Consider the following 25,882-nt stretch of genomic DNA (forward strand, 5'->3'; position numbering starts at 1 on the left):
GCAAAAGAAAAAAACCTCCATTCCTCCAATCCCGTGTTACTTAAAAACCTCTATCCCAGATCCCCCTTCTATCTGTTGAGGAGGTCCATCCTTTTAAACTTCATACTAGGCGCCCTCTCCCTTCTTCCCTTCCACTCTTCTCATCCATCTCCTTTCTTGAAACTTCCCCTTTTTCTCTTTCAGCCTTAGGTCACTCCAATATACCTCTGCAATGCTGTGATAGATAAAACACGCCATGCATAAGGCGCCAAATAGTAACATGCCTAGATGTTGAGACATAGTTTTGCGATGCGCGATATTCATCTTTAATATCAATACACAAATGAATGTTAAAAAATATAATATTGATCTTCATATAGATCGGGTATATTAACATATCTCACACTAATATATAGATTCCAGTGGGAGACATATCGCATGTCCCAGCAAAAGTTTACCATTTTGCAGAGTCGCTCTTAGTTCGCATAGTAAAATTTCGCAAAGACAATATTCTAATTTTCAATGTTAATTCGTCAAAAATTTTATATTTAATTTGTCACCTGACGTACTGACGTTCAAACCCCGCTTCCCGATACTCTCCCACTCTTTGATCAAACCCCAATTGCTTTATCAGTGGGCAGACGACCAGAAGGGGAGCATTTTCCCCTCTCTCTCGGGAACAGCCACGCCAACGTGTCGTTGACCCTCTCGCCATGCACCCTACATGGTCTACTCGGTCCTCACTATTCCCACTGCACCGTATTTGAACAACCTGCGTATGTCCTCACAGTTATCTCGCGTTAATTACAACGTTCAGCTGTATGAGTGAATTCATCCTTTCCTTGAATGCGAGCATGAACTTTCCTACAGCGGTGTAACCGTACTATCCATTCTCATTCACAGTAATTGGCTAAAATGGAAAATTGCAAGTTGTGATAAAGTATGTTTTCCATTCTGTTCAAAGGATTTCAAATCCAAGTACTGACTACGAAATAATCACAAAATAATCATTACCTTTCTGCGAAAAGAAAAGTCTTTGAAAGTGCCACTATATCCTCTCCCGGTGAAAATTGATCCAAAAATTAAAACCATTAATGTTTAAAATATACATCAAACTGTTATAAGTTTTGAACTATTAAGATCGTTTTGCACCGCACATGGGTCGTCAAAGAAGAGAAAATTCATGAAGCATATCACCCATATTTGAGTGATATTCACTAACAGGGATTTTGGCTATGGCGGCGGCAGGAGATAATTTGCTTCTGCTAAGCCTACACATAGGTTTAAATAAAGCATATAATCTACAGACTTTTTTTAAACTGCTGTCTCGTATGAATTCAATGCAAGATTTTTAAGGAAACTGAAAAAATATCAATGCAGCTTTACACATTGGAATATAATGCTGCTCAGTAAAAATAGGCTAATTATAATTACAAGAATATTGATCGAACCATGAAATTTCAAGTAGGAGTGCCATCAAGAAAACAATAAATAAGCAAAAATTTACTGGAAAAATTTAACGATGCGTTTCAACACTTCAAAAATATTATTTGCCGCTACAGCCTGGAAAATTTTATTCGCGAAAGTAACATCTAACGGTGAACATGTGATGAAATAAAATATAAGTGTATAGTATGCGATGGGATATGCAACATGGGTTCGAAGGTTAGCAAAATATGTGTGAGTATGAAATATCCGGAAAGATAAATAGTTGCGCAGGTAGGAGTGATTGGAGTAATTTGCGATTGAGTGGGGCGATATGGGAAGGTAAACATCGCGAAATCCGTGTATCAATTAAAAGAGCACAATGGCCATTGCCAAATTCAAGAATCATTGCCAGAGTACATTTCAATGATCTCCGTGTCATTCAATTGTTTCAGTTATTAGTGGAAGGACAGCTTCTAAGGAGCGAGAGAGTGACAGTAATGCTAAATAAGCAATGATAAGAAAAATATGTACAACCAGGCTTGTCATCAGGTTCCAGAAACCATGTTAAACAATTTCTCTGAAGCATTTTCGACACTAAAAGCGTCTACATACATAGCGAAAAGCAGAAACAGAACTTTACCACAACGTTGGGGAACAAGAGAACAGGGTAAAATCTCTTTACACTCATTATGGAGGAGCAACAGGAAAGGGTTAAATACAACTTGCTCTTGTGACAGTAATTCACATTAAGTATGTGCATACGCTTAGGAGTATTACGCATACAATACCATAGATTTAAGTAACATATTTATGCAAATGTATCTAATCATGCAGAAAGGACCACTTTTTAAGATTTTAAAGGCTAAGAGGATTAAAGGCAATTGGTTGATTGGCTTATGTGTTGGCTAATCTCAGAGAAGCATTTTATTTCATTTTTTGGAAAGGAAGGATAAATCTGTAACTAGATGGTTGAATCAAACGACCATCACATAGACTCTTGTCGTCAAGGACTAAAGTCATAGATGGGTTGACCTCCAATGCTGAAGCACCGAACTCCGTTGCTCAAACTACTTAAATGCTAACGACCAAACCTAGTTCTTTATGCAGACGTTTTCTATACACACAAACAACTAAGTAGGCCATCAAAAGGAGAATAAATACTTGTGTATACTGTTTATAGCAACATTACCTAATACTTAAGGATGTTGAAACGCAAATCGCGACCATTAATAGTAATTAATAGATATTTCAGAGAATTGAGAAAAGTTCCTGCAATTTTTAGGAAAAGTCTATTACAAGGGCTCATTAGCCATTAATATCTTTTAGCTTCTTATGAATCGGCATCTGAGCAAAGGGAGCTGTAGTTCCACCACAGCTTCACTGAATTATGATTCCCAGAATTATGAGACAAAGAAACCTTAGACATTTACAACACTTTACTTTAGTATAAGGTCACTCGTTCAACTTTCTCATTTTAAGCATTATGCCAAATTCGTATTAGCAGAAAAAGCATGTTGCTTCTGAGGGTCTGGAAGGTGTTAATTAATGAACCTTACATAAACATAACACAAAAAGCATTCGATTCTCATCTTAAGAAACCTCAAGAAACTTTCTCACATAAAGTAGTGCAATTAGGGACAAAGTTAAAACATGGGGAGAGGTGCTATGAAATTATCCTTTGTAGGTATCTTAAATTTAATGCAATTATTAAATAGAGCCAAATTGATGAAAACTATTTTTATTGCTGATAATAATTGTAGTTATTACAGGACATAATTCACCTCAGTTATAACATGCTGTATATTTCGAAAAATTAATATTTACTGAATGCTTTGAAGGCACTTCTGCCAAAAATAAGAGGTGTTCTTTCACAGAAAACTATATTTCTCCTAATTTCTCAGATCGTAAACAACTCACGGCAAGTTAATGGGAAAAAAAAGTAAAGAAATAGGTACTTTTTAACGGATTTATATCATATTTAATCAGTTATAATCCTTGCGATTACAGAAAAATAGTTTTGCGTAAGCATAAGCATGAGGAAGATGCTTAAGATGATTTTTAACGGGGAACCTTTCCATTAGGCAATGTTTCGATCACAAAATATTCACGCAACAATCGTGGTGTGAATACCATACGCTTCTTTCTGTGAACTGCTTCTTTACAACCCCTCCCTCTATCCCTAACATCCGAAACTCTCTGGAGACTATCTGTCTGTCCCTCCTTTACTCCCCTTCCCAAAACTCAGTACTTGCTTCAAAATGCTTTCCAAACCCGCAACAGACCTTTTTTTTCTCCTTTCTCTCTCCCCCAGGGGTTTTACCCTTATTTCCGGCCCTTCTCCCGCGTATTCATTCTCTTCAGAGACCAGCAAAACTCCCACCAGCCCATCCCCACCCGACTCCATATCCTTGTAATATCTCCTCTCCCTTCCCCTCCATCCGTCATAAATACTCAGCCCCCGACTCTCTCCGCCTCCGCTGCCCCCCGAATCTCAAGCAGGGCACCCGGAAGATCAATAAATGTTTGCATCCGTGCGCATTCAATGGTCTTATCATTTTCGCCGAGGGAAAGTAGAAGAGTGAGGAAAAAACCGATCTTTCCCGAAAGGAAAGCTCCTTGACCACGCCAAACACTGCGAGCGATTCTTTGATAAACGGATTCCTCGCCTTTATACCTCTCCTCCGGGGATTAATCCATTCGACCGAAATATTAATCTTTCTTTGGAACCACCATGGAAGATGTAATATTTATTTAAAAATTCTCTTGGACTCGAAATTCTATATCTGGAACCCTTATAGTCGCTTTGGCACTGTAGACAATGACTAATATTCCAGTTAATGATGAACGAAAATAAATTCTTCCCATGATTGAAGGATTTGGTGAACCAATATTCCTAATATTCTTGCACTAGTATTTTACTACTCCATAATATTTCAAAACTTAGTTGATGAACATCTCATGAGAGGATTAAAGCGAATACGTGTTCGGGAATCTTAAAGAAACCAAACATTTACGCTTTACTCTGAACAAAGGAATACCCATTATAAAAACGGTAGTAAGCGGCTAATCAAAGAGTTAAGAAAATGTCACGGTTAATTCTAAAAATATTCCTTTAAAAACAATTGTTGTCCAAAAAAATCCAGAAACTCTCTGACTCAATGCACTAAGGCGTTGCTCCAATAACCTACATACAGGATATTAGGTTTAAGGTTTAAGATAGGATGACAGATGAAATTATTTTTAGTGAAAAAGGTAAAATAGCCGAAGAACTCACATTACACAAATTACTCGTATCATGATATTTGGTCAAATTAATAATATTATTATTTTAATGAAAGAAATATGTCTACTCGGGAAATGTCAATATTCTAAGGTAAAAAAAATAATTAAGAGACGTAGAAATTGATAGGCAATACATCAAATAATATAACAATTAAGAAACGTTAACTCCACTAAATTTTTAAACGTGGCCGTCAAATAAAGTTTAATAAATCCACGATATCCATACGAGTAAACATTAACCAGAACGTAAACAAATTGTTTCAAGAACAAAGGGTTTCATTACATAATAACGACGCAGCCAAAAGTACAAATATTACAAAAATAAACTTTTTATTATCTTTTAGAAATCGTATATCATCCAACTAATAGACGTAATCAGGTGATGAAGGCTATGGAAACCCTTTTTTATGCAAAGTTACGATTCCCGAGTGGCACCCTCTCGACCCGTGGGGGTCAGTCCTTTGACCTACCGGAATGAGTCCGCCCAAAGGAGGAGAGGAAGGAATGAGGGAATGAATGGAATCCATTTCGCCCACCCACATGACACCACCAAGGGTCGACCGTGAAGCCGGTATTTGAGGTGAGATTAACCCTCCCTCAAATCACATTCCAAAGAAGCGGCGGACTAATCCGCGGCTGGCGTTACACACATCGTGCAAAACGGACGCTTCTTCGGTTCAGGTGAAAATAATTTACGACGCGCGAGGGAGAGTGTTTGAGGGCCAGATATTAAGCGGCTCACGTATATGTAAAGTGCGGTAATTGGGGAAAGAAGAGGGTGCAAAGGGAAAGGAGTTCGGCAGGATGTTTAAGCGTGGGATTTTGCAAACGGCCCCCAGAGGAGGGGGATGGGGCTCTCCTTCCGCCTTAAATCATGGGCATACCCATTCCACCCGATGGAAAAATGACTGTACCGCCTCCCTCCGTCCCCCTTGCTATCAATTCTCGCACGAAATGCTACCACTAACAACTGCTCACCCTTCGTCCACTTGCTAAAATCTTTCGACCACAAACGAAGACCGCTACTTCTTCCTTCCGTATTTTACTCATCAAACTCCACTAATGCATCACTAAAGATTAGGAGCCTGCTGCGATCAACGTGACATATCTCCCCTCTGCATACGGTACACCGTGCAATTTTTTTTCGAGAAAAAGCATTAAACGTTATATCACCAATAATCGACTGCATATAGGAAATTGATATATCAATAACACGCCAAGAATAAATATTAATATAGATATCATACTTCAAGCTTGTACCTACTTTTGCTGACATACAATAGGATCCCTTAATACGAAAACGGTTCAATTATCTATGATCACATATTTTCTAATCGCATAATTTATTGAGCAGCAATTTAATTTTTAATCTTTAGCTTCACATGTACTGTAAGCTTATATTTGTTACCGGTTACCTTGTTTTAACTCCACTATTGCGTCAGCAGCAACTATTGCTAGTTGAAACATGTTTACTTCCCCCACGGCAACGATAGAGGTAACACGCGATATTATTGCGGCAACATTTTTCTTTCGCCCGATTGAGTCTTCAGCCGAGACCTAGGTAATGTTACAGGGGGCTTTCGGAGGAGAGTCTGTGATTCGCTATTATACAGGTAGAATATGGTTATGGTATGGCTATGAGGACCACCTGATGAATACGTCCAACGTCGAAACTAGGGTCGAGTTTTAAAATTAAGTGTGTGGAATTACAAAGTCAATAATTTCGTTTCATTTCAATATGTTACAAATTCACTACTGATACCATTTATTACATTTTCTGTGTCTAATTATGAAGAATTTGAAGAAGAGTTCCTCACCCGGTATCCCAATGAAAGCTGTTATTTGATTCACACATTTATGCGCCACATCTCATGAGTAGATGCAGATAATTATGATTTTCCATCAATGATTGGGCCTATCGCAGCCTCCCGAGAGTATAGTTTTTGAAAACATTCCCTTTCTTCACATAGCAGGAATACGACACCGATGATTTCCATAAATCACGTTATTTCTTAAAATACGAGTAGATATATTATTCCTGTGCGGAAAAATAAAAAAATACACTAGCACATTATTAATATTCTTCAGAGATGAAAAACATCACGAAAGCTTGAAAATGTATGTAAAATAAATCTGTACCTAATTATCCTTTGAGATATTTGAATGGTACTGGAGACTTTTGAGAACCAAAACTTGGAAATAATCAAGAAGTTTAATACTTATCTTTATTTTTTCTTTTCGAGAGCCATTAATTTACTCCAATTAACTTACAATGCACGGTGGCACAGAGAGAAAGAGTGCAGATAAAATAAGAGCCCTTTGGCGGTCTCAGCGCTTCCATTATGAAACCGTTCGTCTAATAGGCAAGTCTTGCACTCACTCCAGTGAGTCGTGGCGTCTTTTTCTTGGCGGCGAAGTTCCCCCAACTCCCTCCACGCCCCCCTACCTTCTTCTGTTCCCTTGCCAGGACCACCCTCTCCCTTGCCTTCCGAACGACTTTCCATTCTCCTCCCCCTCCAGCAGACCAACTTCACCAAACCACTTCCCCGTCCATCAAAACAAACTTTTCCTGGATTTGCTTCTCCACATCCATCCCGCCACGCCACAGCCGCTCTACCGTTTTGTCCTTGCCACCGACACCACCCCTATCTCCCTTGGTTCTTCCTCCTACCACGCTCACCCTCCTGCAGCCCCTCGTCTGCTACCTTCCCTTCGCCACCGTTCCTCTTTCCCACTAGAACTACTTCTGTTCTGATTCCTTTGCAAATACCTATTGGTATCAACTCTCTATATCCTTCCAATCATATATATATCTCTCTCTCTCGCTATTAGCCACATCTCTCACCTTGCCCCTTTTTCCTTTCCCACACATTTTCTTTCACCTCTCCCACACGATTCCCTCCACTAAGGCCACGTCCTGTCAAAACCTACGACCCGGCTACTTCGCGGCTAGCGAGAAAAACACCGATTAAGTAAGAAGGCAGACGAATTAAAATGAGCACGTTTAATATTTAAACGATGGAGGAAAATCACTTTCAGATATATGAATTGAACCAAACATCAAGAGAATTCCCTAAGGTCCCATCTTTGCCCCATCCACCACCCTCTTGTAAGATGACACTCCACCAAAATAAGGAAGAGAACAACGCTAAGCATCAATATGGTTGAAACCTTACGCATAAGAAGTCGCCCAGTACAGATAACTCAGGTGACCCAGTCCCATGGGGATCGAGATGGTGCGGGGGCTAACGTACTGGCTTCCCACCCTGAGGGCGCGGGTTCAAATCCCGGCGGTGTTGAATATTTTTCAAAGGGATCTCGATCCCTACTTGAGGTGCTTTGTGGAGGGCACTTTGAGTGAGTACGCCGTCCGTCGGATGGGACGTTAAGCCGCGGACCCCTTGGCGCCTTTCGTAAAGAGTAGGCTAATGCCGACGCCGGGTTTCTCTCCACCCTTCATCCTTTCCTGTCCTTCCCCTATGGCGCAAATGACCTTAGCTGTCGGTCGCCTCCCCTCAAAACTACTACTAATACCCCCAGTCCCATCAAAGAAGCAACTCTTCACAGCCTGCAATATTAACGTAAAATTTGTGGACATCTAAATAAATTGATAAGTGCAATTTGAAAAAGATACTTAACAGAGACTATTAAAGGCTGTGGTAGCATATAATGACGATATAATGAGAAAACCGAAAATTTATGGCACACTGGCAAGTATTAAGTCGGTCACTAACTTCAACTCATGATGATAAGCGTGTCGATTATTTTCATTCAAATAAATGAAGTAAACGCCTATATAACTTAAACATCTAAGTTAACATTGGCAAGCATAACCTTTCCACACTTGAATGGCATGATATTAATTCTTCTTGTCCATAAAATAGGAAGTAACGCGCACCGAAAATCCAACAAGGGGATATCTATACTACTCATTATTTAAAAAATTTAAATTCATCTTAATGTGGTGCTAGTTTTAGGATTTTTAAGTTTTAACTTTTTTTTCCTCCACCCCTCATGGTTTTCTACCTCTTGTCTTAACACACCTTCTTTCTTAACGATAGCGTGAACTTGTAAAAAATGTTGCGACAGTTTAGACCAAAAAGTTTCAAGGTGCCAAATAGTTGAATAATCCGCTCTGGTCAGGTTAAATTGAACCATTGTACTAGTTCTGCATGTATATAGCTTGATAAGCTGAACGCGCGAGCTAAATTGATTCAAGATGAAATTTACGGTATTTTCGGACGCATCATTGCCCTGCCCATGGATTTCTCCGCGTAATAGAACGCTTTTCTCTATCACGTGGGTTTATTCTTTCCCACCAGTGCATCTCTCGTTTCAGCCACATCGTTTCGATCAGAGTACGGTGATCTACGAGAGTGGAGAAAAATTGGAAGGTTGAGTAACATAATGGTCCCATTTTCGCCCTTTTGAAAACTAAGACGATGGAGGATCGGCTGAACATAGACAAAACTCCTTCTTTTCACTTTCCCTTCCTCCCTCCCACAAACCTCGCCCACGCCGCGTGACCTCCCCCTCTTCCCCTCCCACTCCCACATTCGACTCTTCTTTTTCGGCGGCAGGAGGGAGGGCACCCGCCGGAGAGGGGCCAGGGGGCGGAGAGTAAGGGGGAGAGGGAAAGGTCGATATGAGGGAGGCAGGGCGAGTCGATATCTCGATGTGAACCCGGTAGGAGGTCAGCGATGAGGAGCGGAGTGTGGGACGAATGGGAGAGGCGAAGAGGAGGCGGAGGAAAAGGAGAGAAGGGTCGCAGACGCTAACGCCGCGGAGGTGTGGGGATGCACGGCGCCGGTAGTGTGCCCTTATACGCATGCTCGTGTACGCGTGGCAGTGGGCGAAAAAGGAAAAAAAACGTGGGAAAAAATGTTTAGTTCTCTTTCCATATGTATATGTTGCAAGAGGATTCGACTAAAACGATAGCAATGGAGCCGGTGGCGTTAGAAGCAGAAAGGGAAAAATACTAACTAGAGAAATATATTATTCTCACGATCATATATCGGTATTTCACCTTAATATCAACTTAAGTTCCCCGAATTCGTAAGTTTAGAGATTTTATAATGATATTCTTAATGCCTCAGAGTTTGAAGGGGATTGACATTATTTACTTTCTAGTCGGAATGTATTTTTAAATGCTTACGGTACTTGAAAAAGATTCCCCTTTGCAAATGAATACCAGAATGAGCTTGAAGGAATACTGCAATTAACGTTGACGCAGACTCCACTTATTAAAGCTAATTATCTATTAAAATCAGGCTATAGAGTACCATAAATGGAAATGGATATCTGATTAATCGGTGCGTTAATCTATGCGAATTTGTCTTTTAAGAATCTAAACATGTTAGGAAATAATGAAAATAACCCTAAAATTACCAATGACCATACGATACGCTCTTCTAGGACATACTATATGCTCTGCCATCAAATATGAAGAATCTTCATCATAATACAAACAGCACAGGCAATCAAGAAGCTGACAATGTATTACGCATGTACGTTTTAGATTAAAAAACAACTGCAGACAAAAATTTGATCGAGCAAGAATGTAGGCATGATAATAAGTGCAGTGATAACTGCATTTATTTCGGGGTAATAATTAAATACTATATTTCACTAAAAAAATCATTACATTTCTAATGTGCAGAAGCAGATGGCCATAGATATGATTCAAAGCTTCTTGAAAGGTTTATCGCTTGAATACACACACACATACATACATACCTATATATATATATATATATATATATATATATATATATATATATATATAAAACTCACACGAGCGGCACAATAATGGGCTGACACAATATAACACAAATAGAATAGAATACTAACATTTAAAAGGACACTCACACGGTAAATTGTTCGAGCTTTCGGCCCTGTCTGAGGCCTTCTTCAAGAGAGTCTCTCTTGAAGAAGGCCTCTGAGAGGGCCGAAAGCTCGAACAATTTACCGTGTGAGTGTCCTTTTAAATGTTGGTATTCTATTCTATTTGTGTTATATTGTGTCAGCCCATTATTATATATATATATATATATATATATATATATATATATATATATATATATATATATATATACACATATGTATATATATTAATAAAATGTATATCAAGTCAGCACTAGCGAGCAGAAACATAAACACAGAAACACACAAAAAAGAAACACACGTTTTCGAATTTTCGGTGGCCAAACCACCTTTCTCCAGGAAGAGAGGGGAGGAACAGTTCCCGATCACCTAAAATTCGAAAACGTGTGAGTTTCTTTTCTTTTTTGTTTGTTTCGGTGTTTTTCTTTCTGTTCGCAAGTGCTGACTTGATATATATATTATTGTACACATCCGTGAGGCTTTCATATAATTTTCATATACATACATATATACGAGGGTAGTACAATAAGTCCTTAGAAAAGTAGAAAAACAATTTTTTTGGGCTTTTTTTATTTTTCAACATTATCTCCTTTCAACTCTATAAATTTGTCTAAGCGTTTTTCCAATTTTTTTAAGCCGTCTATAAAGTAGGATTTTGGAAGCTCCTCAAAATAGGCATTTGTTTGATCGATTACTTCCTCGTTAGACGTAATCCTTCGTCCGCCAAGCCATTTCTTCAAGTCTGGAAATAAGAAATAGTCACTGGGGCCAAATTTAGTGAATACGTTGGATGTTGTAATAATTGGAACTTTAATTCTATAATTTTGGCCATCGCAACTGCGGAGGTGTGCACCCGTGCATTGTCTTGATGAAAGAGAATCTTTTTCTTTTTCAGATGAGGATGCTTTTCCTTGATTTCTTTTCTCAGCCGTTCCAATAATGACGCATAATACTCTTCTGTTATCGTTGTTCCCTTTTTCAAGTAATCAATGCAGATGACTCCGCGAGCATCCCAAAAGACCGTGGCCATAACCTAACCGGCCGACTTGACCGTCTTCGCCTTCTTCGGAGCCCGTTCGCCTTCAAAAATCCACTGTTTTGACTGTTGCTTTGTCTCTGGAGTGTAGTGGTGTATCCATGTTTCATCAACAGTTATATATTGACGCAGAAACTCATCAGGATTGCGACGGAAAAGCGCCAAAACAGCCTCAGAGTCGACCACACGATTGCGTTTATTCTCCGCTGTGAGTAAACGCGGCACCCATCTTGCCGAGATTTTCTTCACGCCAAATTTTTCGTGCAAAATTGAAGCTGCCTTGTGATAGGCCTATGGCTTCTGCTATTTCGCGCACTTCGGGTCGTCGATCACTTAAAATCATATCGTTAATTTCGTCAATCATTTCGGGGGTAGACACTTCCACAGGGCGTCCGGATCTGCATTCATCTTTTGTGGATGTACGACCACGTTTAAACTCATTCACCCAATCGTAAACAGTTGCAAACACATAAGCAGATGTGCCATGAACTTCGTCCAACTCAGCTTTGATTTCTTTCGGCGTCAACCCTTTCAAATACAAGTGTTTCATCACTGATCGTAACTCATTTTTATCCATTTTTAGAGACAAATATCATCGATTGAAGTTGTTCACTTCAATCGATGACAACAATGAAACTATAAAACGGATACAGCTGAAACTTTAACAGCGGACTATTTAGGGGTGTTATTTAATGGGAAAAATGTATTTTCGAGCGCCATCTCTTGGATTCTCTAAGGACTTATTGTACCACCCTTGTATGTACTCGTATATATTTTTTAAATGTAATCTACCGGTTAAGGTAGGTTTTGGATGGACGCAACAACCAAATAAATATTTTGTGACTCCTAACAAAACATAATTCAGCAGCTAACAATACATCAAGTCCCTCTTCATCTCTGAGTACTTTCTTCCTCCCTTCATCCCGTCCAACATCCCAATCCTGTTTCTGCCCTTTCATCGTTTGCCTAACAATCTTCCCTCTATTACAGTCTTTAGCATCCCAGTGCCAGTCAATATGCCCTTCATCCATTTTTCCTGCCTCCATAGGATTTCTCCCAACAAATCCCTCTCTTCGCCCGCCATACCTACTCAGAGTACTTCCTCATTTGTTTTCCTTTCGGTCTATTACACCTTCTCCATCCTTTTTCACACCCACATTTCAAAAGCCTCCGATCTTATTCCATAATCCTGCATCAGTGACCACGTTCCCGCGCCGTACATACGCTCCAAATCAAAGTTTTAACAAGTCTTATATGAAAACGAAACTAGTCGAAAAGTCAAAACTACATATGTGAGTGTCCTTTCTTTGCGTTTCTATGTTTTAAAAATCTACATATGCATAAAATAGGTATATTCATACACATTATAAAAACGCATATATTTCAAGGTTTGTGAACTATGTATCCTATGAAAAGATCTCAAGCTGGAGATCCGTATCGGCGGGTAAAGGATGAGGGCCGTATGAGGAGGAGGGAACGTCGCCCACCCTCGCGGCGACGCATCTCGAAACTCTTTTATTTTTTCTCCATTCCACTTCCATTCTACTCTCACTCGTATAGTAGAAGGAAGCAACAGAAGAGAAAAGGGTTGAGGCGGAATGCGCGGGGCCGTGGTGGGTGGACTTAAGGTTAGGGGAGATATGGGAAAGGCTTTCATAGGGAGCTTTGTAGTCTGTCGCTGTACCGGAGAGGATGCGGTTTGTCTCACCTCCTCGAAGATGGAAGTGAAGTCCTGATCGTGAACTTAAAAGGAGCGATCTTTGCCCAACTGAGCACACTTCGACGACGGGAGGCGATAAATTTCTTTTCCGATCGAAATGTGAATCGAGGGAGTGATAGAGCACCAACCCATCCGCGAAAAATACGTTTTTCCTCCACGGATAAGAGCACACCACATAAACATGCACGCATAAAAATACATTATATGTACACGCGATTTGACGACAGCGGAGAATGAGAGCGTTTTTTTCCAGTAAGGAAATTCTCTCCACGACCTCGGCAACGAACTGCCTTAAGTGCTTTACTCAAAATGAAGGCGACATCGACGAAGACACGCAATCCGTCCGCACGCTCGCATTCCGAAGATATGGAAAAGATGTAGATGGAAAGAAAATGGCATAAAATCTCATTCAATCGATGAACCTCTATCTTAACTAAAAGTATGCTGCGTGTTCTATGAGGGGGCCCTTAAGGGCCTTAAACAGTTAAGAGCGCTCAAGACGATCATTTCTATATCGTAGGACCGTGAAGTGCATATTTTATAATTATTGCACTGGAGTTCCCAATTCTTATTACTCGCAACTGAGGGCAGAGAAAACCACATACAACAACTCTAGATTTAAGTTACAAAAGGAAATACGGTAAATTCGATTCGATGACAGAGCACTACCTTATATCCTCATTTAAAATGTACCCATTTTCAACTCCACAATCGTCAAAATACGAAAACAATAAATTTTCGCTATTTGATAAATCATTCCACTTGACATTAACTTTCCAATAATAAATATAAAATGTGCACTGCAACATTTCAGTTTTTCTAATGCACGAGTTATTTTCCTAGCCATTATGTCTGGTTAAATGCAAATGGCAAAACTAACGGAAGATTCACCGACTCATTTAGTGAAAATCTGATTAACAAAAGGTGTGCATTTTTTTATTAAAAGAACTAAGAACTTACTTTTAAATCAGGAGTATTTTTTTTGGATCCCTCAATTTCAAACGACATAGTAAATGGAATAAAAGCAATCATTCATCCATCATTCATCTATTAAGCAACCATCGAAAATTACTTAGACATTTTTACTACTAAATTTTGTTATTATAAAGACGCCAAAGATATATCAATAGATACATATAGTGTTCTGGCATTAAACCTAGCTAATACATAAAAAAGCAAGAGTAAAGCGTAGAATAAACAAAATCAGAAAACGGTTTCATTCTCAAATAAGTCTTCTTACTTTGAATTAATCTTTGTTCCAAATCAATTGTTCAACGCACCAAACACAAGGCAACAGCATTTGATTAATAACACCTGTGAGTGCTCCACATACTTTCGCATATAAAATTAAGGGCCATTAAAATTGACATTAGCTTCACCGGAATCGGAAACACGACCATAACAGAATCCAACGAAACAGTTGACATTTGGTGGGGTGGATGTATGAAACATCCACATGATGTTAACAGGTTGCACCGCTTTTTATGGGGAAAAAATTACCCCGCAGGGCTATTTTAAGACTGCCCCCCCCCCCCAGTAGCACATACTTTCCACAATAAAACAAAACTTTCCAAAAACTTCAATGCAGCGGAAATATTCTAACATCTTTCTAACGTTTCAGCTTTTACGCGCCAAATCCCGATTGCTGCTGTGTCCTCCAAAGCCTGAAACCCACAAAAAGCTGCACGATGGCGGAAAATACCTTGTATTACTATTTGAATAGCATATCTAACTATTAAAATATAACCCCAAAAATAACTTTCCTTTTAGCTCTTGAAGGGCTCTGAAACGGAGTTTAAAATGAAACCGAAAATCTCCCCTATCATTGTAATAAAGCAATTCTCTGTTGTCTCTCTATTAAGTCGTTATCTCAATATTGATTGAAACGGTCCGCCTTATGAACCATTATGCCCTCTCCAAGTAGAACCAACAAGCTGAAAAGGCACATGGAACTATATTTTCCTTTAATTGTTATTTAATAAAATAACTAATAAAGAAAAACCTTTTTATGAAAAATTTATAGGGGTTACCGTCCTTGAATAGAACCAGAGAAAATGTTCACCACAAATAAATATTTGTATTATACATTTTTAATGACATTCCTTAAGATTAAATGTAACCTTTTTAATATTTATCCAAAATTGAAATGCTAAGCAGTAAAAAACTCTGGCATGTTCGTGTTCCTATAATTTAATTAAAATAGCACTTCGCATAATGCTGGGAACATAACTTAATTACATTTACTAAAACGGCTCAGAACTGTCGCACATTACATCTCTGGAATATACACGTAACACGGAATACTTGAGTCAATCGAAGACAATACGCTAAAATTACAATATTCATCCACATTAAAACGGCAAAAGAATGCCTCCATTTCATCTGCACTTCAAATAATCCAATTCGACTTGAGTTTTTCAGCAATTACTAGAGAAAAGGAGTTCAAGCCAAAATTTTAGAACATCACTATAATAAGATCAATGACTAAAAACATATTGCCCATAAATATGATAGTGAATCTATCAGTCCATACTACAACGCACGATAAACAGTTTCAATTTTCTTGATTTTAGGTAACGGCGCAATGTGTTCTCAGACGCTCGAGCGTCTACAAGTCCAATGGATTTTAATATTTCTAAGTTGTCTCAACGAGTTCTGTTAAAACGTTCCCGCACTTTTTGAATAGCGTGCCTCCATTTGGTTATTTTTTTAATCCACTTGGAGACGCTGTGTCCGCGGAAACTTCTCAAATTACGGCCTTCAACTACTTTGCTGATATCTTGTTTTGTTAATTAGTTACGGCAGTTTACGTGAAAAGGTGTTCGTGGAGTGTGGCAAAAAATCTGATCTATGGAATTGAACTCTTTGAAGGAGCAGCGTTGTTCTCTGAAATTCTGCGTAAAACTCTGAAAATCCTATAAGGAAACTTTTGAATTGATTACAAAGGCTTATAGTGAGGATTCTATGAAACGTACCACGCGTTATGAGTGGTATATCAGGTTCAAAATTGGGCGGCAATAAGTGGAAGACGACGAGATTTCCGGAAGACCGTCAACGTCGATTGATGACCCCCCACATCGAGATAACTAACGATCTTGTTCGAACAAATCGATGTTTGACTGCCAAGAAACTTGCAGAAGAGTGTGACATCTTGATTGGTTCGTGCTATCGTATCCTGACTGAAAATTTGAGGGTGCATCGTGTTGCCGCCTAATTCGTGCCTCGCCAGATGACAGCCGGAACAACATCGCGTTTAAGTATGTCAGGAACTGTTTGATTGAGCTGAATAGGATGAAACCTCCTTGTCCAGGGTCATGACAGGTGATGAGTCATAGGTTAATGAATATTACATCGAAACAAATGTGCAATCTTCACAATGGAATGGTGAAACATCCGTCTCAAAAAAGCTTGACAAGTTCGCTCAAATGCCAAGGTCAAGTTGACTGTTTTTTTTATGCAAAGGGGTTTGTGCATCACAGATACCCACCTAAAGGCCAGACAACCAACATGAGGTACTACCTGGGGGTTATGAAACGCCTAAGAGAGAGAATCAGGCGAAAACGGCCGGAACCTTGGAGGAGCGCCGAGTGTTTTTTTTCACCACGACAACCCGCCAGCTCATTCGTCTCTCAGAACTCGCGAGTTGTTAGCCAATAAAAGACCGCTGTGCATCACACAACACACCAGACCTGGCCCTTGTGACTTTTTCCTGTTCGCAAAACTAAAAACCCCACTCAAAGGAAAACGATTTGCCACCATCTAAGAGATAGAGAAAAAATCAACGGAGGAGCTTATGAGCATTCCGGAAGAGGCGTTCCAGGACTGTTTCAAATAGATGAAACACCGTAGGGATAAGTTTATACGTATACGTGTATACGCCATGACCAATAATTTATCAAAGAAGTAAATTTCTGTGATAAAAACGTTCGGGAAATTTTTGAACAGGCGTCACAAAGGTAGAAGCCGAATTTCAAACTGACCTTCAATTGAGAATATATATTAAATTTCACGAAAATTAATCTCCAAAATTGGATAAATATATTGCTTGGCTTTATATTTTAATAATAAAAAGAGGTTGTACTTTGCAGGTTGTGTAAAAAAGTTTCTCAGAACATTTTGATAATGATTTTCACAATTTAAGGCTCGTAAGGTAGTCACAAAGTCTACCGAAGACATCGCCAGCGAGGCATTCGAACACCTGAAGCCGCGCCAGCGCCCCAATCGGTGAAAGAGAGGAAAGGAGTTTCGTGGGGCAAAGTGGTGGCGAGAGGTCGAGCGACCCCGTTCCGCGACGAGGGCCTAACTTGCTGTGGACCTGCGCCTCTTGGCCGCAACCACAGACGAGATATATATCGGCACGCTCTGCTGTCGCTGCCGCCACCCCTCGTCACAGGGTGATAGGCCCTGGGGGAGCGCGGTGCTCGATGGCAATGATATGTATAATGGGGAGCGTGGGAAAGGGAGTTGGACGAGAGGCTGGAGGGATAACGCGAGGGGAAGATTGTGTCGAGGAGGGGTGGAGCCGAAGACGGCTCAAAGGGTAATGGAGATGGTGTCAGAGGGCGGCCAGAGTTCGGGCCGCGTGCGTGGGCGTGGTAGAGATGCCCTTCTGCACTTGCTGCAAGGAGATAGGGGGGTAGGGCGATCTATGGTAGTGACTCTCGGGACAGCTCTGGAGATCCGTTCGTTAAGCCGCAACCCCATGTATTCAAAAGGCACCCGGAGGAAAATAATATTGAGCCACACAATGGGAGACATGCGCCACAAATGTGGGTGATTAAGAGTAATTATTATTAGTTAAGGAAATTGATACAAGCTGGCAGTCAACTCGAATGGTAACATTCATTCAATGTACATTCATGCATTGAGTTCATACATATACATTCAATTTTCGTTTTAACTTTTTGTATCTTTTCTTAAATCTATTTACATTGCTTGGGAAGGCCTCTAAGTGTTCTGCAGGTAGACTGTTCCATTCAATGATTGTTTAGATGTGAAATTACATTTTAATATTAGCACTTTGCGCCTGGCATTTCACCTTGTACATATGGTAATTTCTACCTATAAAGTTCTGACTTCCCACGTCCTTTCTTTCTCCCCAAGCTTTATCTCATATATATATATATATATATATATATATATATATATATTGTTATACACAATCATAATTATCAAGTATATGTATATATATATATATATATATATATATATATATATATATATATATATATATATATATATACATATATATATACACACTTGATATTTATGATTGTGTGAATTATCGAATTAAAACTATGCAACTGTGGAGAACATTACCAAAATAAAAGATAAACATTTTCACTGTTACTGTTTAATACTTTTATACTGTGAAATCTTTATATAGCCATATCATGCTTATCATGACTCAGGCCAGCATTTACACCGCAATGAAACAGAAATATTCAAACAAGGTATTATCGACGAAAAACTATGGGCATTAATAAAAATATTCACGAACTAAGATGCAGCTAGAGAACAAAACAATTGCTGTATCTACACCTACCCATCTACTTTATACCCCATAAGGCGCCGCAAGGGCGTGTGGCGGGGGTGTTAGGGCACTTCCCTTAATTAAGAAAGAAAAAAAACCGCATGCAAAAGACACAACTTTAAACATTGCACAAACAAAATATGGTATACATTCATGCAAGAACACTTACACCCCACGCACTCTATCTACATGAGATGAGAAATATAACTGAGCATTTAGAAGAGCGTGATAGTCCCCATTCCAAACAAGAGAAGGATCAACATGTGATAACTTTGTAACAATTAGCCTGACGATCGATACGACAAGAATAATCTACCAAAGAATACAATGGATTGGGGAAGAGATTAGTAGAGAAAATGTTCTGAGAGGGTAACGCAAATTAAGGAATGGCCTCTGGTTATTCCGAGGGAAAACGCTGCTTGGGCTGTCAGCGAGGTGGTCGTGGCTTACACTGTTCGAGACCAGGCAAATCCTACCCAGAAATCAGAAGAATGGTTTGTAATGACCACGGGACCCAGGTGGGAAGGGTGACTCCGGTCGGGTGCAGATAGGACGAAGGTTGACCGTAACTCAGCGTGTAACAGATTTGCCATGTTTTCAGTTGATAACATATTACAGCACTCAAGGGAATCCGTCGTACGTCTGAGTGAAAAGGAGAAAGTGAATAGTGGATGGTGGTGACAGGTGACCATAGTGCCTAGAGAGTAATAGCTTCCTAGCGGTCGATGGGAGGATCTAGTGATAGGGAGACCCTTGGTGCGGGCGAACTGAAACTTCGTAGGAGGTGGGGAAAACGGTACGGGGGACGGTCAGGAAAATGGGTATCTCTCGCCTGCGGTTTTGCGGTTTCCTTGGACAATGCTGGAAACCGACCGCAGACCTCTGGTTTGGAGTTGATTGGAGGATCTGAATCAGTATGCGGAATTTCCGAATGACCAAAGGTAGATAACGAGAACCTTCGACCGACGGTCGGATCGTGCAGGATCACTCCTCAACCACCAAGAAGCAGTCTACACTGCCAATGCGTCGAGGCTTGTCACAAGTAGAGCATTCGGTTAACATAGGTCTCTTCAGACTGGTGTATATATATGAGATAGAGGTGATTACAGGTGGAAAAAATTACAAATTACACCTGACCACTTTGTCGTTCGTATGCCATTAGAACGCAATTAAAAGTGATAGAATATAATACACTCATACCACCTTAATCGTAATTAACTGCCGCAGTATCGATAATAAAGGAGAACGAATGTTTAGCTTAACTAACAGGAAATCTAACACGCACACGAGTTTTATACTAACACAAAAGGAATAATTCTATTCCATCATTAATTAGGAGCACCAAAATGATAAGATAAGTGAAATCAACTCCAGTGCTAAACGATATAAGGAATCCTTTTCGTTTCGCATAATTCTTCATCTCAAGAAAAAGCTATTAATATAACTATTACAGCTATTCGAAAATTATATTTTATTTGGCTCTAAATATTCGTCATAAAATCGCAATGTCCCTCACAAAACAACTATTGAGGTGAATAAACAATCCATGTCACCCACCCCAATGTCTTCTTGGTAAGCAATATGTAGATGTACGTGAAGAAGACTTGTATCGCAAAGAATAACAGGAGCAAGAGAACTATTTCAGCTTTTAGTAGTAAATAGAAAACAGTAAGACGTATATAAGAAAGTGATTAATAAAATATATCCGTGGTGCATAGTTTTCCATACCTAAGAACGTCAGGAGCAGAGGAGAAGAGACCACTTCGGACTTTCATGCTCTCGAAGAATACTCAGGAATGATTGAAAGAATAGAAAGCCAGGCAGAAGGACATCACGGTGAACTGCAACACATTGATCTAGGGTTGATAAAATGATATTAAAGATGAGAAAATATGGTGCCAATGAAGTGTGTATGTGTAGTGAAGTGTGTGTGTGAATGAAGTGAATATGAAGTCCTATCTTACATAGCATTAAAATCCATTAACCCCATCTTCCATCTACTATATGACAACTCTCTTTACCTCTGCAGACTTACCATCTAAGACAAATGCTCATTCTTTTCCTCCATCTACCTCGCTTTTCCCGTGATCTCCCCTCTATCACCGTCTTTAGCATCCCATTGTCTATAAAAATATCACCTGCGTGCAATTGTCCAGCCTTCTACGAATTTCTGCTAACAGTTCTCTCTCTCTTCCCCTACTATGCCGAGAATCCCATTTCTCGTTTACCTTTCTGTTCATTTCAGTGTTTTCATTCTCCTCATCAGCCATGTCTCGCACTCTTCCAACCTTTAAATGACCCTACTGCTCTGCCCAGCCACTCCAAAACACTTCATTAACGGGTGAACTGCTTTACCTGTGTTAGTTTCTGTCCCTCAGCTTTAAAGCTAAATAAAGCAACCATTTTTTGAGAATTTAGCTGTAAGAAAACTTCTTCTTAAGGAGACAATAATTCCCGTGAAGGAATTACCCTTTTTCGAAAGCAAAGCTACTCAATGGTATAGTTTCCCGGAGGAAAAGAAAAATCGAACTAGTGCTTAAAAACATGACAAAGAGGAGAAAAATAGTGCTGACCTGGTCAACCATTAGGAAATAATATCATTCATAGTCACATCACAGTTCTAAATATGCTTAAGTTTAATTTAGCAAAAATATGACGACAGGGTTCCCATAACAGTCGCCTGAAATTCACTAAAAATTGAATTGAACCCATTAAAAATTGGTTAAGGAATTGTGCTCCAACAATTGCACAGCAGTTGCGACTTTGTTTACTCTACTTATGTAAAAAAAAGAGAATGGAGTAAAATTTACCTGAAAGAAAAACACCACCCATCCAAGATATTGAGGGAACGGTAAGTTTCGAAAGGTCAATCCGGGATGCCATTGCGACACGGCCGAGGGAATAGGATAGGGAACACGATGAGAAAAAAGTTACGGTCTTAAAACTTTTTGGTGACGGTGAAGGGGATCCGGAGAGGTCTAAAAAGACACCACATCGCACTTTTAAGAATTAAGTCTGGAACTCGGATGCGTACAGCAAGAAGAGCTTTTTAAGTTTTCCACCCTAAAGCTACGAAACACAGGTAGAACATGACGGTGAGAACTATAATATTACAAATATTCAGGATATTTCAAAGTGATATTCAGGAAGAATGGCGATGCAAACTGAAACATTTGAACTTCAAAGCTTGCTTAATTGTTTCAATGGCTAATCGTCATTTTTATAATTGTCAGTTGGTTTTCACAATTTTTCACTGCATCTTATGAATAGTTCAGATGGGGAAAAACAGATGCTTTCAAGAAGAAATGTTTGTAATCCTTCGAAAAAATCAAATATCGAGGTAAAATTGAATCCGCTTATCAGCATTACAATAGTACTTGTAACAAATGAGAAACCCACTAATTCAAGAGAAATGAAATCATCACAAAATAATCTTTTCTCAGGTTGCAGTATACCTGTATTCTCCATATTATGCTGCCATTATCATGCAGCGTCGGGAACCCTCATTGAAACATGAAGGCGGTTCGAAAATTTGAGATTTGAGCAAACCATTAATACAATATAATAAAATACTTCCCATCGAAGGAAACACTTTATTCACGCTTATCATGACGTTTTGGGGCAATGTTAAAAATAAAATTAATGTCAAAATAAAATAAAAAGTGAAAGCCAAAGGAAAAGGTGAAAGGAGGGTTACGAAGTGAATCTTAACCCACTAGATCTTCGCGTTCCCTTAAAATTGAAATCCAATAAATGTGACTGACATTTGCATCATAAAATTGTATTAAAATAATCGATGTTTAATGCAAATACCTAATTAATACGCGACTTAGGGTAAAATATATTGTACAAAATGTTGGAAACAATTAGCTCGACCCGTAATAAGGAGTAAAAGTAATCATATACTTCACCACTACCGGTTAAAAATTACAAAACTGAAAGTTTAATTTTTCAAAATTGAAATTTTTTAGCCATGACGATGCTACAACAAAGTGTACAACAATAAATTAATAACTTTCCTTATTTTGAACTACAAATCAAAAATTCAGTTTCTTTGAACGAGTAAGACCATAGAAAAGGCTGGAATTTCTGTATTTTACCTTCCTTTTCTATAACTTTCCCTTTCTAAAATACTTTTTTCTTGCACCAAGGGCGTGGACTTGTCACTACGGTGGTTTCCGTGAGAAAATGTTAAAATTTTCAGCGAGCCACTCTACTTGACCCCTTCTGCTGCGCATCGGTTTGCGAAATAAAATTCTTCCTTTCTTCCACGAGCGAGAAATTCCATTTCGCCAGGGACAAAAACATCGTCGAAGAGCCTCCAGACACGAATATACATTGAGGTTGTTGATTAAAAAAATAAGATGAGCTCAAAAAAAAGAAAAGAGAGAGGGGTTATGGCATTAAGGGAAGATGGGAAGGAGCGGAGATTGAAGGGGAGGCGGACAATGAGGTGGAAAGAGGACGAAGGGGAGGGAGATAAAGAAGGGAGAGGGAGGTACCTCTTACAATGGCCATGATTCGAATTGACCTCATCATGTAATTTTAATCGATGGGTATATTTTCACGAAGTAAACATCAAACAATATATGCTAATTGCGAGAAATAGATACGATTCTTCGGCATTTTCTTTAAATGCATACGTGACGAAAGTAAGCATTTTCAATGAGTATTAGGTTTTCGTTGATCATGTGACGTATTGTGTTCCACGACCGCCGCAGTCCACTAGGTGTTTCCTTGTCAAGTGCCATGATTGGTTAGGGTAGTTGGCATTAATGCACCCCATATAATTATGAAAGTTGGAGCGCCTAGAGAAACATTAACATCAGGAATATAAAACCAACGAAAGAGAGGAAAGTATAAGACGATAGACATTTGCCATGCTTAATACGTGTATTATTCATCCAAAACAAGAGCATTCTATTTTTCAATTTAGATTCACGTGTTTTTAGATATTTTTTCGTAACATTCCATAAAATTAATTTTCGATTTACCGTCTTTATTTCCACCAATTACCCTCAGAACATCCTTTCCCCGTTAATCCTCGTTAGATGTTACACACAGGAATATTAACCGTGGATAGTTGTTGGAGTTGATCGTGTGCGCAAACAACTTCAACGTTATTTCCCTTGGACGAATATTAGCTTTAAGGGATCACGTGGCACGGCGCTCCAATCAGCTCGGCTCACGTGCGCGAGCCCGCCTTTATGAGATTGGTGTGCCGCGGGCGAAGGTTGGGGAGACGGGGTAAAGGAGGGGGGAGTTGTTGTTGCCGCAGCGACGCTTGCGAGGCCGTGGGCGCGTGCTGAAGTCGCCCTCATCCCTCCCTCTCCTTTCGGGAAGAGGCCGTCTCAATCGATCTGGATCGACTTTTGGCGGGGATGGGGGAGACGGGCGGAAGGATGGGGCCGGGAGGGGAGGGGGCGGGACCGACAGTTGCCCACAGTGAGGGGCAGGGCGGGAAAAAGGTAGCAGAGGACCCCTACCTTCACCATGGTACGACCCTTCTCATGGAGGTTTTGTACTTCTTTAACAATCCTGCACTTCCCCGTGAGAGATCGCAAAGGTTTCACATACCTTGCATTTATCGGGAGAAAGTGGGACAAACGAAAAAATGTCGCAAACACATGGAGCTAATACCATGGAGGTTATATTTGTGTACGTGTAAGTACATTTGCACATAAGAATTTTGCTGAAAGAGATATAAGAAGACAGACGTCACCATTGGTATTCCAGGAATGCCACGGAGGAAGTGATCACGATTCTCCGTCTCTTAGCTACAGGAATTTTCTTGGAGTTTTGAATTTAAAATGAAGTGATAGAACGACAAAATATAACCCTATTTTTTCTTTACAAACTGATATCCTGGGAGCATCGGTTGATATTACGCTATATTCAAAAGGACAATGCTGGTAGAATTTTCACGTCTCTCGAGCTCATAAATGTAATGGTAAGTCCCAATCATGAAACTAACTACAAATACATGTGGGAGGTGTTCTGAAGAACGGCTCAATAAATAGGAATAATTTTTAACTTACTAAACGGATCCTTTGGAATATGTATTAATATAGAGTCATCATTTTTAACTGACTATAAAAAAGTAATAATAGCACTCTTTGAAACCTATAAAATAGCCAACGCGCCATATTGACATTTACAAGTAAAGCACTGCCAAATAATATGAAATTTTCTGGTTTAAAAGTTGCTCAAGGATCAATAATCTCCGAAAAGAAATAATTTTTTATTCTATTGTTTCAGGCTTCACTTCGTAGAAGTATTCAATATCCATACTAAAAAGAAAGACTTGTATTTTTCCACAGATTTTATTATATAGTACAACGCGTTTTACCGACTTGCGGCATCATCACCTGATGATGCCGCAAGTCGGTGAAACGCGTTGTACCATATAATAAAATCTGTGGAAAATTCCAAGTCTTTCTTTTTAGTATGGAAATAATTTTATGATGGTTTTGTTTAACGAAGTTAGGAATTGGCATTAGAAATATGAAATCGGAAAGCCTTCCAGCTTTACAAATGCTTGCTATTTTATTCACCTACCATTACCTGTAATCACGTTAGTAATGATAAATAATTTATAAAAGTATGATGGGAAAGGTTGAAAAAAATTAAGTAACTTAAAATTAAATGAAAAAAGTACTGAAATTTCGCTAATCCCTTTTTTTAATAGGAGAGACTAGTTTTGCTTATTTTACCATTGTAACATATACGGCTTTAGAAACACTATTTTGTAATTAATCTGGAACCTAATATGAATATTTTCCTGATACCTTGCAAAAGGATCAATTAAAAGCGGAAAAATATTTTTTTTTAATTTAACATCTCATTCATTATTTGAAATAGTTTTCATATTTATCAATACTAAAATTTAAGAATCGCCTACTATTGATGTTGCATGCCCGGTATAGAATCACCCCATGCCACAAGCCCTTGTGTTGGAATTCAGAGTACCGCATAGGTATAGATGGAAACAGTATCGGCAGCACCCTTGGCAGCATAAAAC

The 25,882-nt window shown here is 39.2% G+C and overlaps 1 protein-coding gene across 1 annotated transcript in view; it reads right to left on the minus strand.

The window, feature by feature from the left end:
* Positions 1 to 25,882, minus strand: part of Syn2 (Syntrophin-like 2) — a 370,128-nt gene that overhangs the window by 172,162 nt on the left and 172,084 nt on the right. The gene's annotated exons all lie outside the window — the stretch shown is intronic.

Source organism: Hetaerina americana, unplaced genomic scaffold, assembly GCF_022747635.1.
Source record: "Hetaerina americana unplaced genomic scaffold, ioHetAmer1.1.p SCAF_2, whole genome shotgun sequence".
In the NCBI taxonomy this organism is placed as follows: domain Eukaryota; kingdom Metazoa; phylum Arthropoda; class Insecta; order Odonata; family Calopterygidae; genus Hetaerina; species Hetaerina americana.